At 38.8% G+C, this 19,038-nt stretch overlaps 1 protein-coding gene across 15 annotated transcripts in view; it reads left to right on the forward strand.

Moving 5' to 3' along the window:
• FOXP1 (forkhead box P1) overlaps positions 1-19,038 on the forward strand; it is a 549,153-nt gene that overhangs the window by 237,347 nt on the left and 292,768 nt on the right. For all 15 annotated transcript variants that reach the window (XR_013834841.1, XM_079961999.1, XM_079962007.1 and 12 more), the window contains one exon: positions 7,442-7,507. The gene's annotated coding sequence lies outside the window, so the exon portion shown is untranslated. The remainder of the gene's footprint in view (positions 1-7,441; positions 7,508-19,038) is intronic.

Here is a 19,038-nt window from a genome sequence, read left to right on the forward strand (position 1 = left end):
GAGTAGCAGTATTTATTTCAGTTTCCTTATTAAAATATTAATTTAAAATCCAGCATCTATTAGCTATGGAATTAGATACCACCTATAATTGTATATTATATTCAGTTGCATCCAGTTTTGCACGATGCAGAGCATTAATATTGGATTCCACTAACAGCACTTCCATTAGCTTGCTCAACCAGTATGAGATATATGTGAGCAAGAAGGCATAACTACCAGCCAGAAGTGCCAAAACAGTCATTAGAACCTCCATGGGGATGGACAGAGGCTTTTACACAGCGATATACTGATTACATTTTGTTCAATGGTTTATTTGCATCAAGGTTAGATCGCTGTTATCTATGCAGAGAATATGATCTAACACCTTATTTGAAAGGTCGTTTCAATGAATAATAATAATAATAATAATAATAATAATAATAATAATATAGTGAATAGTAAAGGCATTTCTTATGGACTCTCTCCGTGAGGTATTAATTAAAACCAATCCTGTTAAGCATTTTCCCCTATCAGGTCAGGAAATTGAGTTATTTAGTTCCAGGTTTTTAGGGGCAAGGCCTGCAAAGGGGACAATTTTTGTCTCATAACCTGTTGGCACAGGGAACTGAGTTTTTTTGTTTTACAGTGCAGCTCCTGATATATTTTTTATTAGCATACCTGGTCTATGAGTTGACCCAAAGTCACAACAAATCCAGTTTGCTTGTGCTTTCCCACATGCTTCAAGAGAAATTACAGTTGCATGGGTATTTTCTAGCTTTGCTGATTGAATCCAAAGCTCTTTTAAAGGGGTATCTAGTAAGCACTGCTGTTGGATGTCTTTTGTTCATTTAACTGGCCAGGATCCAACTCTCACCTTGGTGAGTCAGAAACTGTAAGCTCATGGGAGGGAAATACTTTATTTTAGCAGCCCTTTAATAAATATCTCATGGTGTGTTGTGCTGGTGCCCCCCCCCCTTTTAGTGAGGTCTTTGAAAAAATGAGGGTAGTCCCCAAAAGCAAGTAAAAGCCCAGATGCAGAAGCCCTCTCTTGATAGTTTGAGCGCTGCACATTAAAGCTTCCTTGGGTTTCCAGTGCTCATGTAAATGAGAGGTTTTATTTCATATGAATAAGTGCTTGATAGACTGTGTATCAAATAATTCTAGAATCCAAGTAAATATAAGGCCTATTCTTAAATAGATAAATAAGAAGACTACATGTGGCTGTCACATTAATTGTTATATTTTGTGGCTGTAGAAATATGTCAACTCAGCTAAGAACAGTCATATTACATTTTCTTTTCTTTTTAAAGATCTCATTACTAAAACTAACTCGTCTGGGATTTTATAAGATACTACTATAATTTTACATCTACATATGCCACTTAAATATGTGTGTGTGAATAGTAGTAGTATTAATAGTAATTATTATTATTATTATTATTATTATTATTTATCATAAGGAAGGCTAATGAGTAAATGGTGCGCTAATCCGAAGTGGAGTCTCTAAGACGGTTGTCTGGCACCTTGTACGCCTCCTTGTCTGGCAACTCCTGCAGCCAAATTGGTGCCAAAGGTAATTGCTCTGCTTTCCTTTGGATCACATCAACGAAGACGAGAAGTGGGTTTTGTTGTCTGGGCAGCCTAGGACCTGTATAAACACTTCCTAGGCTTGTGTCCCAGGGAGGTCACTTTGGTGCTGCTAACACAGTGGTTTGACTTTACCCCCAGAGATGTACTTGATTGTCTCTTGAGACAGACAGATACCAACAACAACAAGCTTGCCACAGCAAGAGCCACAGCAATGTCACACACCCCCGCCCCAGTTTAACACAGTGTTTTTTCAAACATACAAAGATGGCCGGGTGATGGAGAAGTTGGGCCAGGCCCATGTGAAGCTTGTCATAGGCCTGGGGTGGGAGTCCTGTTAGAATAAAGTTATAAACTCAAACAAAAAAGCAGCGAGTCCCTGGTGTGGGCCCCCAGTTGACTTAGCCCTTTGAGGCCCAGGGCAAATGTACCTGGCTGCCACCCCCCCCCCCCCCCGCTCTGCAGTTTATTTGCTCCCATCCAGCCCATTACTGAAGCCAGACACCAACCCACATCTGCTGCCACTCTTGCAGGTATAAGCTTCCGAGCCTCGGGCCTTGCCGAGGTGGGGGGGAGGTCTGGAGTGATCTGCTGGGCGGGCCCACGGGCCGTAGTTTGAGGACCCCTGATATAGATGTTACACGGGTTGAGGGACAAGATTGTTCCCTGTGAAATCCCATATGGAAGTTTGTGCAAGACTGTGCAGCATCCCCTAAGTACCATTCTCTGGAGATGGCTGGCCCAATAAGGACAGGCTCCATTGCAAAACACTGCCATCCAGTCCCTCTTTGGGCAGACGCTCTAGGAGGATACCATAGTTGATGTTAATGAAAGCTGCTGAGAGATCAAGGAGAATCAACAGGGTAGTGCTCACATTGACTCCGTGTACTAATACAAATGGTCAAATTTTGTCTTTAACAGATGAAATGTATACGCTTTGGAAATTCATATAGGGGATGGCGTGTAAAACAGGGCTGGGGGAACCTGTCACCCTCCAGATATTTGTTGCACTCCAGCTCCCAGCAGCCATACTTAGCATCGCTAAAGATCAAGGATGATGGAAGTTGTAGTCAACTTTTGAGGGTTTCTGTTTTGTTTTGTTAATCAAGATGTATATAAAATTTAATAAATAATAATTTAGCAACTTTTGGAGGACTACTTCCTTTCAAGAAAACATGCATAGGATTGTTCTGCAAACTGATTTGGGTCATCTGATGGGGGGGGGGGGGAATCTGACATAAATATCAAATTTCCTCTCCTCCTTCCAACCTTAATAGAAAGTATATTTGTTTACATTGGATTGTTTCTAAAGCAACAGCATTCTAGAATATTCTGCACATTCTGTTTTTTTGAAAAAAAATGACAGTTTGTGCAATAAAATTGTTTCTATTTTGAAACAACAAGAAACAAATCATGCCTTTCTTTTTCTTACATGCTTCAAAGATGTAAGTTATAATGTCCTTCTTGCCCCCCAAACCCAACAGCTTAGCCTTTAACATTTCCACTCAGAAATTAGTTTAATCAATGTCAGTGGAATTTACTTTTAAGTATACATGCTTAGAGACTCAGTCAAAACCTGTAATTCTGATGAATTTGAGGTTTAATTAAAGAAAGTATGTTCTACCTACTGGATTCTTTCCTGCTTGTACGTCTCTTTGTCTTTCTCTGCCTTGAAAGGTGTGTGGGTGAGGAAATGTTTTCTTTTGTAACAGCAAATGTCAATTCAGTTCTTAATATTGTTCCTATTTATTAGTTGTTATTGCTGCTATTGATGGGGGGGGGGGTTGCGTGTAGCTATGTGATCTTTTTTAGCCACCATCCCTATTAAACAGGCTGTTCAGCTCCTGAGAGATCAGGACAGGTAGAAGGCACAGCAGGCGTCTGATTTGAGCCAGTTACTCATTTGCCGAGTGTTTGTGTTTATGCAAAGGGGCCTCTTCCTGCATATTTAATCTAGAGTAAGGCAGTGGCTTTTGTTGTGTTTAGACCACATACCTTCAGTCCTTCCTTACACTGCAGCCAATGTTGAGGCAGAGAAAATCTGGCTAGTTAGAAGTAAACCGTATGGTCTTTCCAGAACTCTCAACTTTTTCTTTACTTGATTGGGAATTATTACAACAGCTCAGACCTTTTCTTCCTCTTCATTAATGGGTAAGTGTGTATTATTAAAGATCCTTATCCTTTATTGTTCCTCTTTATAAATAATGTTCAGAATTCTGTCTTGTTCAGACCTCTTTGCAGGAGCCCCGGTAGTTTAGGGAGTTTGTTGCAGCCTTTAAGGTTTGTGAATCCAGGTGTTTCTTTAGGGTTTACTTTTTCTTGTGCAAGTACCTGAACCTTAACAGCACACTGTTCTCTGAGAGTAGGGAGAGGGGATGTGTTTGACTTGCTTTTTTGTCGGGCATTTTTGTTTGTCACTGTAGGGGGGGGGATAGTTTCATTGTTTACTAAAGCTTTCAAATGGCATGCACAATAGTTTTGTTTTTGTAAAAAGCAACAAGACAGTTGTTTCTGTTTTGTCCTCGGTTAGAGTCCTCACCAGAATGTCTGTTTTATACTAGGGATCAGGGTTTTTTTTTTCTTTTGTGGAAATTGAATCGTCTCTTCATTGATATTAATAGCACACTAGAGATGTTAGCTATGATGCAGAAAGTAATAGGACTATAGAGTAGGAAACCTGATAATGCAGCGGGAAAGTGGGATGAGGGAAACTGACAGTCCTATTGCTTCTCTGTGAGGGGCAGAGTTAGCATAATGGCATCCTAGTTTTAACTGTCTACTAAAGGCATTTTAAATATCACTTGCTGTTACTTTTAATCTAGACATAATTGCTGCTGTGTGTTCTCTTATCAACTGCACCAGCTCAGTTCCTGATTGAATCCGCTTTAAAAAATGAAAACCCATGCTTGAAACTGTATTTATGTACGTACTCTGTATGAGATTTGTGCAGCCTATAAGAGAATGCTGGCTTCTATTTGAAAGTCAAATGAGAGGGGTTATTTATTTATTTATTTTTGCTTTTTAAAGAGAAAGACAAATAAAACCCTCATGTTTGTTGAAAATATGATTATTGTACGTCAAGGCTAGAAGTAAGAATTTGGGTTACCAATTAACTATTTCCTTCATTTGAGTAACTCCTCTTAAACAGAAGAGTGTGCTATTCTACCACATGTTGGCAAGTGTGAGGATCTGAATAAAATTTCACCAATCTTATTAAAATGTGTAGGGATTTTTTAGTCTTCTTGGGTGCAAATCAACACACACATTCAGAAGCATTTTATTAACAATAAGACTGCTTAAAGTCCCCCCTCCCGCTTCGGAGCAACATTGCAAATAGCTTATCTAATTGTTAGTATATTACTTTTATAGTCTTTCTTTATGAGGAAAAAGCACCTCAGTCAAAGCACCTTATGTCATTAGCGCTATTGTATTCTTAAATTTTGATTGATAGAGATAATAGTTTTCACTTAAAAATACAGACAGGTACTTTAACTTTCCATGACAATAGCTATTTGCATTTCTTTTATCTTTTTGTTTAACATTTGTGGGGGTTGGGACAGATTTGATTATTAACTCTTATTGCACACTGTGGTAAGTGCTAAAACAAAGCTTTTGTCAGAGCTTCAAAGGTACAACAGCAAATATTGTTTTTATTGTTTCAATATTTAAAGGGTGCTAAAGGATACCTCAGAAATATTTTCACATGACCATGGCCAAGAGTGTCACTTTCTTGTAAGGTAATATAATAGTCTCCCATCCTTCCCTGGAAAAGATGCCCAGACTTCTGTGTTGCTGTTTGTCTGAAAGGAGGAATACTTTTACCTGATGGAATGAAAAGACTAGAACCTGTACAACACGTTTCTCTTTACCTAGCATAAAAGAGGGAGTGAAACTGTTAAGTTCATAGGAATCTGAAAGCTGCTATAGAACGGAGGGTGGAGACTTTTTCAGCAGCAGAACCATGCAGTGTGGGTCATTGGTGGAGTAGTAAAATGCATTTTGTGTGTCCAAATTTAAGATTTGAGATTTTAATGCAAAAATCATACTTATTAGATGCGTCAGCAAATTCATATATTGCATGAGATGTCAAAATATACATGAGGCCCCAGTATGCATGTGCTGTTGAAGTGTTATTTAGGAAGCTTAAGCCTAAATTTAAACAGTGTACGTATATAGGAAGGAAAACACTTTTTTTCTAATGCATTGCCTGAGTGCCTGCAAATACAGCTGTTGTAGAGAAGAGGGGTGGTGGTGGAATATTCCATGTGATTGCCTTTAATTCGCCAAGATTTTTAGTTGATGTTTCTAACACAGCTGCATAATTGTTAAAGTTGGCACTAATTTTTTTAAAAATAATTTTTTATTGGAAATTTTATTTACAACATAACATAACCCCCACCCCCAATACAGAAATCCATCCTTATTAAACGTGAACATAACATAAGCATAACATACAACAATACAAACAACCAAAGTTGGCACTAATTGATGAATAAAAAGTTAATAGATCAAAAATGCATAGGAAGATTTGATTACTTGGAAGATTGAAAAAATAACTGATCTGCATGTTACAAAAAAAGGAACAATTTAGAGTTTATAATTTTCTAATACAGGTGACAGATTACTTGTTTAAACGACCCTTAATGTCCAAAGGCCAATTTACGAAAAAGGCTACAGTGTTAGGGAGAAGGTTGTTTCAGAATACCTCACAACAAACTAGCCTTCTAAAGCTGAAGAGTATAGTTTCAGGAGTAATGTAGCACTTGCTTTTCAGACATGTAGATTGGTTTGTATTAAGATTTTCTTAAATTCCGTTGAAATACACAGAAAGCACCCAATTGATTTCAGGAGACATTAAGCACCTGTAACATTCAGTGGATTGTACCTGGAAAAAGCTTCGTGGGTTGTCCACAAATGACTGTACTGTTCTTCAAATGATCAGTGTTTAGTTAAATTTGGAACAATTTGCTATTAGCACATAAACTACCTACCAACGTGTTTAGTAATGTGATGTTGAATTAAATTTAAGTGCTATTTGTAGTTCGATCTATTAACTTGATGCAAATTAAATTTTCCCCACTTCTTCTATACACTGATTATATGACCAGAAAATGGAAGATAAGTTTTGTTTCTTAAAGGATTACATACCGTTTTGCATGAAAGAGAATACTGTGATGTTTACGTGATAAAAAAAGCACACCCTCCCTTTAGATCACATAACTGTGTACTTTTCCACTTTTTAATGGCACCAAGTAATCCTTGGTATACTTGGTGTGTTCTGCTTGACTTACAACGGAATTGCCTAAAAACAGTGATGTGTATTTATTTTGTAGGGGAAATGTCTGAATGACGAAATCAGTTCTGTTGATATACTCAAGGCAGCTTATCTAGAAGTATATCTTTTGGGGTTAACAACAAGAGCAATAAGGACTGTGGTAACAAAAGTAAGCCTTAAAAAGAATTAAATCAATACATAGCCACATGTATATGTTGCACTGAAACCTACCCGATCTCTGAGAACAAAGGCTTCAGAGTAATATATTATTTAAAGTGAGAATAAATGGATAAACATCAAGATTGCGAAAGTTTGTGCTAGAGAGAACAAAGTCAGTTTCATCTGTAGAGTTTTTCTTTGCCCCCAAAGATTATGTTTTGTTTGTTTGAACTGAGCTTCACAATGGCTGCTACTGATAACTAACTGTCCTGTGACTTGATTGTTTTTATTACCTTGCTCTGAAAGTCATTCACCATTAAATGCAATTGGATTCATTTGTTGTTTTATTTACAGTTGCCCTTGATAATATCTCTGTGAAAATATCTCTCATATTGTCACTAGCCCTGGTCAGTCATACTGTTGTATCTATTTTGTTTCCAGGGTAAGAAGATTGACCTTTTTTGGTTGGCTGTAGCTGAAGATTGCTTGGCCGAAGCCACATAAAAGGTAAATAAATTACATGTTTGCGCTTGATTTCCATGCGGAGTGAAGCAAATGCCTGTTTTCCTGTGAATGTGTCACATGGCACTGTGAAGCGCCTCAGAATCCTGTTGGAACCCAGTGAGAACATAAGTCTGGAAGTATCAGAACTGTAAACAAAAGTAGTGGATTATTCTGGGAGCTGTGACTAAATCATAGTTCTTGGAGAGTGAAATCCTATGCATGTTTACTCAGAAGTACTGTGCTCAATGGAAGTTCCTACCTAGAAAAAAAATGTATTTAGGACTGCAGCATTTTTCTCAAGGCATTTTTCTCATAAATGAATTGCAGCATCAGATTTATGTTGTATTTAACAAATAGCATATTTCAAGCTTCTTTGCTAGCTTTGTATTTCCTATCCTAAAGTTATTTTGCAGCTGGTGGATATAGCAGATTTGGGGTATGCTTTGGGTAGCTTTATCAGTACAAGCTAGAATGTGTTTCAGTGTAACCCAGAGGTTGGCAACCTAAGGCCCATGGGCTGGTTCTGGCCTATGAGTTTCCTGGAACTGGCCCACGGCCGTTCCGTGGATCGGCGTGGGGATTCCATGCTCTTTTTTTCACGGCGCCATTTTTTTCTCTCGCCGTGAAGACCGACTTCTGGGTCGGAAGAGCGCCGGAAATAGCATGTGCATACGCACATGGGCGCTCCTCCATCCCAGAAGTGCGCTGGAAATAGCTTGAGCACATGTGCAGGTGCGCACAGTCCGGCCCACCGAGAGGTCTGCCGGGGAGTGGACCGGACTGGCCTCAAAAAATGTTGCTGACCCCCTGGTGTAACCGGTATAAAAAATGCTTATACAGTTCAGACTCATTAGCCGTGAGGTTTTATGATCAGCCCTCATCCTCCTCCCATGCAGCTGAGTGTTCAGAGTTTTTGCTTCACCCCAATTTGCCTTTTTGTCTGAGTTGAAAAACTAGGGTTATTAATTATGGTCTCTTTGAAACTTGCAAACCTTGAAACAATGGTTCATCAAAAATGAATAGAAGCTTCTGAACAGCTCCACCTGGCTGTGCAGGAAAAGGAAGAGGGAAGTTGCAGTTGGCAAGCATGTGGCTCATCTCAACTCTCAAGTACTCTAACTTATGTTTTACATCTGAACATTTGCATTGATTTCAATGAGACTTAATACCATAAAAGTTTTTTTTTAAAAAAAACTAATAATAATTCAGTGTATTAGCTGCCCTTCATTGTTTCTGACTTGAAATGAGTCAGTCCCCTCTATCCTTATAGGGGCAAATTACAATTAAGACAGGCAGTAATATCTGCCAGTATTTGGAGATGTATCTATGTTATCTGGCTGGTGTTCATCTGGCTGTTTTATATTCACTTTCTCTCAGAAATTTATAGTTAAGTGCCATAGCAACAAGCATCAGTTGTGTAGCTGTAAGTAGTGAATGCTCCATTATATAAAGTCAGTAACTGTTAGTCTTTGGACTCTTAGTCTCATTATGTGTTTACATGCAGGACAATTATTTTATTTACAGTTTATTTTAATTATTCTTGAAAAATCTGAGTACAGTGGTACCTATGGTTATGAACTTAATCCGTTCCGGAAGTCCGTTCTTAAACTGAAACCGTTCTTAAACCGAGGCACACTTTGCCTAATGAGGCCTTCCACCACCAGTGCCCTTCCACCATTCAGATTCCGTTCTTAGACTGAGGTAAAGTTCGCAAATTGGGACACTACTTCCAGTTTGCGGAGTTCTTAAACCGAATAGTTCGTAAACAGGGCTGTTCTTAAACCAAGGTACCACTGTAATAATTATTAAACAGTTCATCAGGACATCAGGAGTTACAACTGACTATTATGCAATGTTAACTGTTAATAACAACAGCTTCATCTATGGAAATATTCAAATTTAGCTGTAATTGTAAAGTGAAAATATAGCTTTTACAGTCATTCCGAGTGGGTGGAAATTACTTTATTGGGCCATAAGTCACAAGGTTTCAACATTTTCTATCATACATTGCATTTTTCGATTATGGGATCATTTCAGTTTTTTATTTATTTATCAATTTTGTACAACTATGGTAGTGTCCCCTTCCATATTGAGCGAAGGTCCGCAGAGTAATATACAGAGAAGTAAGACTGAAGGAAGAGACAGCTGCGGTCGCTTCCAAAGCAGGACCTAGGCATACAGGGGTGTGGAATTAGTATTTCTCCTGATACGAAAAAAACAGAGACAGTGTCAAGAAGAATTTGTTTTAGGCAAAGTCATGGCAATGGTATGCCTTCAGCTGAGGCCTGAAATACAAGCAAGCTTTGTGACACCACCCTATACTGTGAATGTAGGAAGATAGGTCATGGCGGCAGACTCTATTCCTAACACGCAAGGATTTCCTTTGCATAGTCAGGAACTGTGCTAAAAGTGTGCATGAACACATAAACTCAGGTACATAACTGGCATGTGCAGATAATAATGAGATGTACACAGGCAGCCGCAAAAGATAAGGAGTGATGTTTTCTTGAGATGGCTGGTTCTCACACTCTCGGTTTTGCACTATGGCAACAAACTTGAGTGCAGGAGAATTTGCCATGTTGACTTGCCTTATATAAGAGAGCAGGTACTGAAGCTATTAACTGGGAGAAGGTACTCAGTATACCACATATACTGGCTGGTTAGCTACCACAGACACATGTTTTTCCTGCTTACCTGTACTCCGGTCAGTACTATTTTCCATCATGATTTCATACAGAACATTGCCCCTTCTCCTTTTTGGTAGGAAATGAACAAAACAGGCGTATGTGCTATACAGTAATTTGCATTTTGGCTGGAAACTTACAGGCCCACTTTCATCCTGTTGAGAATGGAAATCATCAAGACAATAAAACCCATAGGAGTGGGTGTCTATAATGGAAATGGTGATGGAGCGCTAATTGGAGTAGTGCCATGGAAATAAGAAAGGTTAAGGGTTTGGTTGATTGAGATCAAGCTCAATTGCTTTGATTGCTTAATTTCAGGTGAATCCTGTTTTGTGTATTAGTGATCAAACTGTTCCGTTGCAACAGCAAGGTTCTGCTTTTAAATCCTACAGGGATATTTTTGTAGTCCTTAAACCTATATAAAAAGAAGGGAATATTACTGAAACAACATTTTTCTTTCAATCTTTCTATAAATTTTGAAGATTGTTTCAAGGGGGTTGGAAATCTCTGTTTATTTGATATATTTTATCCCACTCGTAGCACAGGGCAGAAACTGCAGCATAAGGTGCTACCATACAATTCAATTTACTCAACAATGACAATGTTAAGCAGAAACTTAAGTTATGGTCAAATATATGTGGCACTATGTAGACAGAAGTAGATGTTTTTCTGGAACTCTCTAGCTTTCTCCATAATCCAGCGCATGTTTGCAATTTGGTCTCTGGTTCCTCTGCCCCTTCGAAATCTATTTGCACTTCTGGGAGTTCTCAGTCCACATACTTCTTAAGCCTGCCTTGTAGACTTTTAAGCATAACCTTGCTAGCGTGTGAAATGAGCTCAATTGTACAGTAGTTGGAGCAGATACTTTGGCCACTTCATGAGAAGAGAAGACTCCCTGGAAAAGACCCTGATGTTGGGAAAGATTGAGGGCACAAGGAGAAGGGGATGACAGAAGACGAGATGGTTGGACAGTGTTCTCGAAGCTACAAACATGAGTTTGACCAAATTGCGGGAGGCAGTGGAAGACAGGAGTGCCTGGCGTGCTCTGGTCCATGGGGTCACGAAGAGTCGGACATGACTAAACAACAACAAACAAATGTAGACAGAATTATACACTTTTGAGTTTTACTGATTTCATTTGGAGAGAGCTAAGCATATGCTTAATACTTCTACTGATATTTTTCAAACAATTTAATGTTTACTGGATCGTGCCCATAAATTTCAGATCTATGCATTTTCCTTGAATTTGCACTGTAAATCATAACGTATAATTAAGTTGCTGTATCCAAAACCACCTTCCTTCAAAATAAGACTCTAAATTAAAATATCGGATTTCTAGATAAAGACATACACAGAAGAACATGCTTAATAATGATGTTAGCTTCTTAGCCGCATACATTTGTTTAAATACATAAAAGCCATTTTAATTTAACCAAACAAATTCATTTGAACGTTACTGGTTATTTGTATACTGAAAACAGAGGAGGAAATTCTATAAAAACATGTAAGTAAAGTTATACATTATTGATAACAAAAGGTATCCAACAGAAGAACAGTACTGATGTATGGGGCCATTGGCCGATCAAGTCCAGTATCCTGCTCTCACATTGGCCGACCAGAATCCCATGGAAAATCTACAAGCAGGACCTGAGTGCAACAGCAGTGCCTCTTGTGAGAGCAAATTCCATTGTTTAAATGTGTGCTGTGTGAAGAAGGACATTTTTTTGTCTGTTCTGAATCCTCAGTCATTCAGCTTCGTTGCATATCTGTGGATTTCTAGTGTTACAAAAGAGAGAGAAACTTTTCTGGCCGCTTTCTGCATCCCATGCATAATTTCACAAACTTCTATATCGTATCACCTCTTAACTCACCTGTTCTCTAACCTACAAAGTCCCAAACGTTGCAATTTTCCTCCTAGTGGAGTTTCTCTATCCCTTTGGGAATTTTTGTTGACCTTTTCAGAACCTTCTCTAGCTTGGCAATACCTTTTTTGAGGCAAAGCAACGAGAACGCTACATCAGAGTTTTCCAAACTTTTTATGTTGGTAACTCACTTTTTAGGCATGTATCATTTCACAACACAATATTTCAGTTTTACTAACAAACCAGAGGTTAAACTAATCACTTTTCAGCCCCAAGAGGAGTGCAGGGAGCGTTCACGCAAGACACCTACACACTGCAGCCGGCACACTAATGCAGGCATAGGCAAACTCGGCCCTCCAGATGTTTTGTGACTACAACTCCCATCATCCCTAGCTAACACGACCAGTGGTCAGGGATGATGGGAATTGTAGTCCCAAAACATCTGGGGGGCCGAGTTTGCTTATTTTAGTTTTAGTTTTAAAAATTGTATACAGCCGTTCATCGGTAGATCTCAGGATGGTTCACAGCATAAAAATAAACGATAAAACTACAAAATACATTATAAAAACAGAAATAAAAAATAATGGCGGGGGGGCGGGGAGAAATAGAACCAATTGCCAAGGACTTGTTTGTGTCATTTGCAACAGGAACACACACTTTCTAGCATGTTCTCACGAACAGAAGGCTAAAAATAAATAGCAAAGAAGAATCTCAGTTGTTATGAATCTGTTGAGGGGTAGACAAACTGTTTTTTGTGCAAAGGTAGGTTTTCAGAAAATGTCCAGACATTTCATAGCAGCTTTGGGTCAGTACAGTTGACTATTTCATATTTTCAGACATCACAGAATCTTGGACCAACACAGTTTAGAGACTTGTATGGAACTAAATTTGAGGCAAAATTCAGGAGTCTGCCACTGCAATTGTTGTCACTCGCAGTAAACTAAGCCTCTCTCACCTGGTTGTCATATCTTGCTTTCTGTCTTGGGTCAGGAACAGTTTTGTGATTTATGGAAAGATACATTGTTTTAAAACACATAGTCAAGCAAAGAAATTAAAGTGAAAGCAAATGAAACTCACGTAAGCACCTTGGCAGTATGCCTTGAAATCTGCAAATCCTACCCATTAACTGAATGAAACACGATGTGTGTTGGAATCAACATGGTATAGTTTGGCTCTATCAGATATAACAAAGTGTTACCTGAGGAAGATTAGATTTGGAGTTCCTTCATGCTATGCTGAATAGTGATACTTTTCGTGCTCTGTGACCTTGTTGATGTTATTTGCCAGCTTTGTAGAGTCGCACAGCTCTCTTTAAAATGGGCATTGTTAAGCTCCTGTTGCATCACTAGGGTGTTGTAAAAGTAACTATTCCAGATTGTTTTGAGATCCTTGTTTAAAAGACAATAGGAAATTATTAATTGGGTTCCCACCCCCATGGGTAAAGACATAAATGGCGTTACAGCTGTACACTGTGGGTGGACAGTTGTCCTCTTTCTGCCAAAAGGCCTGTGTATGTTCTTATCACAAGAGACAGAAAATGTAAAACAATTTATATCACTGAACTGGAAGACTACTGTGGAGAATAGATGGAAGAAACTGTGACTTTTTATAAAGCAATTGGGTCAGGAAGATTTATAAATTAGATTAGGACATTTTGGATTAATTTAAAAACTATTTGAACAAATCTCATTAATATGAGCCACTAGACTGCTGTATCAAAGACTTCAAAGATTTGCCAGAGAAGTTCTCTATAGGCTATTATCTGCTCTAGTTAATCATCTCAGGAGAGCATGTTTCTTTTGTTTACTTTTGGCCCATTTAATTTTTTCATGCCTTCCTTAACCTTTCTGAACATTAAATACAGAATATGTCTGTGTATATTATATTGGCTCAGGTGTGGTGGCATGGGAACACAAGGGCTATAATTTTAGACTTTTCTCCTGTTCTTCAGATAATATTTTCTCAACTGTAAAAGTTACTCTTTGAGTCATGTTTGATGAGGGTGTGTTGGTGTGTGATTATCCTTCTACAACATATGTAGAGAACATGGTCCACCAAACTAGTTTCTGGTCTTGAATATTTATTATTATTATGAATAAGAGTTTCCATAGGAAGAAAAGGTTTGGCATGTGTATCATCTTCCAGTGTAGGAGACCTCTGCCTTCCAGGCTTAGAAACCATATGATGGCCAACTGGCTTCTTACTGCTTTAGTGATGTACTTGTAGATGGCTTTTGCATTGCATAGTTGGGGTTGTAATTTGGCCTCCAATCACTGAGCTTGTTCATTCATGACATGAGCTCCTTTTGTTATCGATGAAATGGCAGGATCTGAATGGGGAACTATATTTTGCTTGGCCTTTGGTAGTTTGTTGTATCCTTCTGAGCAGGAAGCAAGGTCGCAAGTAGTGATAGGAAGGTACCACTCCTGTATTGAAGCTAGGGACTTAAGTATTGTGGCAGAAATGGCTACCCTTAAAGCTCAATTAAAGGAAGTAAAGAATTTGCTTTCTGCCATGGTACAGTCTTTCCTGTAGTTAATTGATGTTAGATGTTTGAATAGAACATAAACAAAACTTAAACATCAGTTGGTATGAGTACTATACTCTTTATGGTGAGCCATCACCCCAGTTAATATCTTTATTATTAACTGTGCAACACAACAAGCACAATAGCTTGGTGGTTGGCATATGCCTACTTTGATCCTTAGGCCTCCTGCAATTTTTCAGATGCTATGTCAAACTAAAATCTGTACACTGACAGGCTCAGTGTTGTTTCGAATTGTCTCAGAAGATCAAAGCTGTTAGCAACATTCTAAAAGATGATTGATCATCACCATGGTGTACATGAAAAGCTGATTAAACCTTGGAAAAACACGGGATGCATTATTTTCTTCTGATCCAAAATGCACATTCTGTATAATCTCTGGTGTGGATAATCCAGAGGAAAATTATGATCATTGATGCATTTGAGGAACCTGAAGCTGGTCTGTTCAAAATGGGGAAGGTTTTATGGATAATCCAGAATGAGGGTCAGTTCTGAGGCTGAATTGTTCTTCCTTTGAACTACAGGGGAATTCTCACTTATGTGGGGGTTCCATTATTGAGTGCCACATGCATCAGCAAGATGCGTTAAGTCCCATCCGTTCTGTTCCACCCCAGCCCTGTTCCACCCCATTCCGTCTCTGCCTCGCCCTGTTTTGGTGCTGAAAATGGTATGCACATACTCATTGTGCACAAGTGGGATGAGGCCTGTAGATACATTTAACTTTGTCTGTCTGGTGCCAGAAGGTCATATCCAGTGCTAGTCCTACTCAGAGTAGACCTGTTGACATTAATGAACCTAAGTATCTGTAGAATGTATAGGATGCAAGATAAATCATTTCAAACTGATAAATATGCTGACCTAGGAATTCATAGGCTTGGGTAGGTAGTGTAACGCAGGCCTCTTTTTCCGATCCTGTGATATGGATGTTGTTTCAACCATGGTGTAGCAGCTACAATTGGGACTGAGGTACTAGTGCAGATGTCAGTCGCTAGGGAACTGACTGTACCATGTTACAGGCTTATAAGTAAGGAGAGGACAGAAAGTGGTGTACTATGTTATGTAGTATCCTATTTGGATGACACTTGAATTGCCAAAAGGCCTTCAGCCATTAAATAATCTATGGCTTATTAAATGTGGGGGTACTGTTGTTGTTGTTGTTGTTGTTGTTGTTGTTGTTGTTGTTGTTGTTATGCTGTCTATTAGTATGCCCTATAGTATGTTTTTATTATTATGCTGTGTAAAGTATGTCCTTAATGTTGTACACCACTCTGGGATCTTTGGATAAATGGCAGTATATAAATAGAATTATTATTATTATTATTATTATTATTATTATTATTATTATTATTCTAGAAAAAATGAAGTCAACTGATTTGGGAGCTGGGTACTTTTGATATGAGTCAATCTGGTGTTATGTACCCTCCTACACATATGAAGGAGGGAGACACATCAGATACATAAAATATGTTACAGTAACATTCAACTAAAAGGCAGTTTATCTATTCACTCCTGTGTATTTCTAGTGGATATGCAAAAATACATGGGAATGATACAGCATTGGCCAGTTGTGGCTGTCAGTGCCTGGCTATCCTTAGCACCTTTTTTAGTTCTGTTTTTCTTCCCTTCTCTTGTATACAGGGAATACAAAAAAAGTTTACAGCAATCCTACTACTTGAACATTTCAGTGTACTGCCTGCCCAAAACAAAGGAACTGAAAGGCACAGTGGACGGAAAAGCATTAGGTGCTGGTATATCCTTACAGGCTAAAACCAGCACAGGTCTGCTTTCCATCAAATAAAAGTGAGGTTGCCAGATTGATTAACCTTTTAGGTATAGCTAACATGTTTCGCAGCTGACATCCTGTGTTCCCTAGTTGTTTATTCTAACAATTTTATACTGTACTGGATTCCATTGCTGAGGCACCTGGGAGTTTTACGATTGCACAATTATTTAGTATGTAGCGTATGAATTCCTGCTAATTAACACTTGCTTTCTAGCATTTCCTTAGTATTCCTGAAAGAGAATCAACAATTTGGGTTTTCAGTGTGTCTTATGTAATAGTACGCTTAAGGATCTATCACCAGGGATGGCAGACATCTAATTTGGGTGAGATGTCAAAACAAATGAATTAAGATTTGTCCTTTACTGGGGCCATGAAATTAATGTAACCTGAACTCACCATTTAGCTACTTTTGGTGGCAGGCTGTAATAATTGCTCCCTAAAATGAGGGATTTTGGTTATCTGGTACAAGCAAGAGAGACTGCCACGCCCTTAGTACCTGTAATGGAAATTCTCTAAATTCCCAGTGAAGCAACCATATGTGCTTGAGGTCTTTTACTTAATCATCTATTAGTTGAACAGATAAAAATTGTTTCACTTCTGAAGCCCTGTTGCTACTGGCTGCCAGGTGCATGGTTGGGAGGTTGTGGGGCTACCTAAATCAATTTTGTATAATTGCTTTTGTATTATCAGCTTTGTGGTAGAAGGTACAAAAAGTTCTCTGATGATCAGTGCTTAAGTGCACCACAGAAAAGAAGTGACTGGCTGTTGGTATACCATCTGGTGTGATTGCTTGTTCTGCACTCATGTCTTGACAGTTGATTTCATAGAATCATAGAATCTCAGAGTTGGAAGGGACCCCAAGGGTCATCTATTCCAACCCCCTGCAATGCAGAAATCTCAGCTAAAGCATCCATGAGAGATGGCCATCCAACCTCTGCTTAAAAACCTCCAAGGAGGGAGAGTCCACCACCTCTCGTGGGAGTCTATTCTTACTGTCAGAAAGTTTTTCTGAATGTTTAGTTGGAATCTCCTTTCTTGTACAGTGGTGCCTCGCAAGACGAAATTAATCCGTTCCGTGAGGCTCTTCGTATAGCGGTTTTTTCGTCTTGCGAAGCAAGCCCATTGACAGCGGATTAGCGCTATTAGTGGTTTAGCGGCTTTTAGCGGATTAGCTGATAAGCGGTTTAGAGCTTAGGAAAAGGGGGGGGAAGGGAAAAACCCCCGCAGGAACTCGCAAGACATTTTCGTCTTGCGAAGCAAGCCCATAGGGAAATTTGTTTTGCGAAGCGCCTCCAAAACGGAAAACCCTTTCGTCTAGCAGGTTTTCCGTCTTGCGAGGCATTCGTGTTGCGGGGCACCACTGTAACTTGAAGCCATTGGTTCGAGTCCTACTCTCCAAGTTTTATGCTCCCTATTACTTGAGTGCAACCATCTTGTTTGACTACCTCTATAAGGCCTCCTGTGATACTTAAGGCATAATGGGGTTGTGATATTAAAGCTGAAGTGAATGTATATCCAATGAAAAGCATAACTAGTGATACTTTGAAAGAAGGAAAAATTAATAATATTGCTCCATTGCTGATACCCACTACGTAACCAGAAGGTATTCCAGTTATCTGATGAAACAAATACAATAATCCGTTCCGATGTACTGCAACCAAACATGTTAAGTGACATATGTATTGGATTGTTCTTCATTGGACACATTCTTCTCATAGAGGTGCTGCCATGTCAGTAGACACTTTTTAGCTATTTTTTAATGAGAGAGGACAGTTTTAGCATCTGTGCTTTGAGTGGTTTGCAGTTGGTCCTGGGATGTTCAGCTACTGCCTCAGTCCTCCTGCCACATCATTCTTGGCTAGGCCATACGTCAGGAAAATTCCTGACATGTTCTGGTTTTCGGGTGCAAAAAATGGTGTTGGGGGAATTGTGCCGAAATGGTAAAATGTCTTGGAAAACACAGGTGTATGGCAAAGCAAAACAAAAAAAGCAAAAAAAAGCTGTACAACTTTGTGGGTGTCAGGAATTTTTACTTTTTGAAATATGGCAACCCTATTTTTGGCTCAGCTGTATGATTCAAAACATTTCCCTTTCTTTTTCAGTCTTGTTCTATAGATCACTCATAAGCCACTGATGCTCTAGTCCCATGTCTAAATTTTAAGTGACTGGTTTTTAAGCTCTTTTGGTTTCTGCGTGGAAGCGCTTTATTTGAGTGAGTCACATCTGATAGTATATTTTATGATGATCATTGTGTCTTCTGCTCTGGGGTGGCCATATCTTGAAACACAAGTTGAAACATATTATTAAAGTGGTTGAGAGTTTGTTCCCATATATTTTTTCCCATCGTGGGAGCGTACACCTGTGTAAACCTTCAATATGGAAGTTCTGCACACATGCCCATGTTTGAAAGCTTCAGTGTATACCAGCTCCTACACAAGTAGAGTGGCAGAATAAATACATTTTGTATGAGAATGTGCATGCATTTTCCTACACCCATGTAGGAAAAAATGTTACATATGAAATAGCCTTAGGTCCTTTTCAAGACTACTGTGATATTAAAAAAAAAATCCTCATTTTTTCCTTTTAAAATATTTGCTCTCCTGCTCTGTTACTCACTATATGTCACTTTGCTTTTTTCACTTTTAGATAATTGTTACAAG

This window comes from Podarcis cretensis (genome assembly GCF_951804945.1).
Source record: "Podarcis cretensis genome assembly, chromosome: 2".
NCBI classification, from domain to species: domain Eukaryota; kingdom Metazoa; phylum Chordata; class Lepidosauria; order Squamata; family Lacertidae; genus Podarcis; species Podarcis cretensis.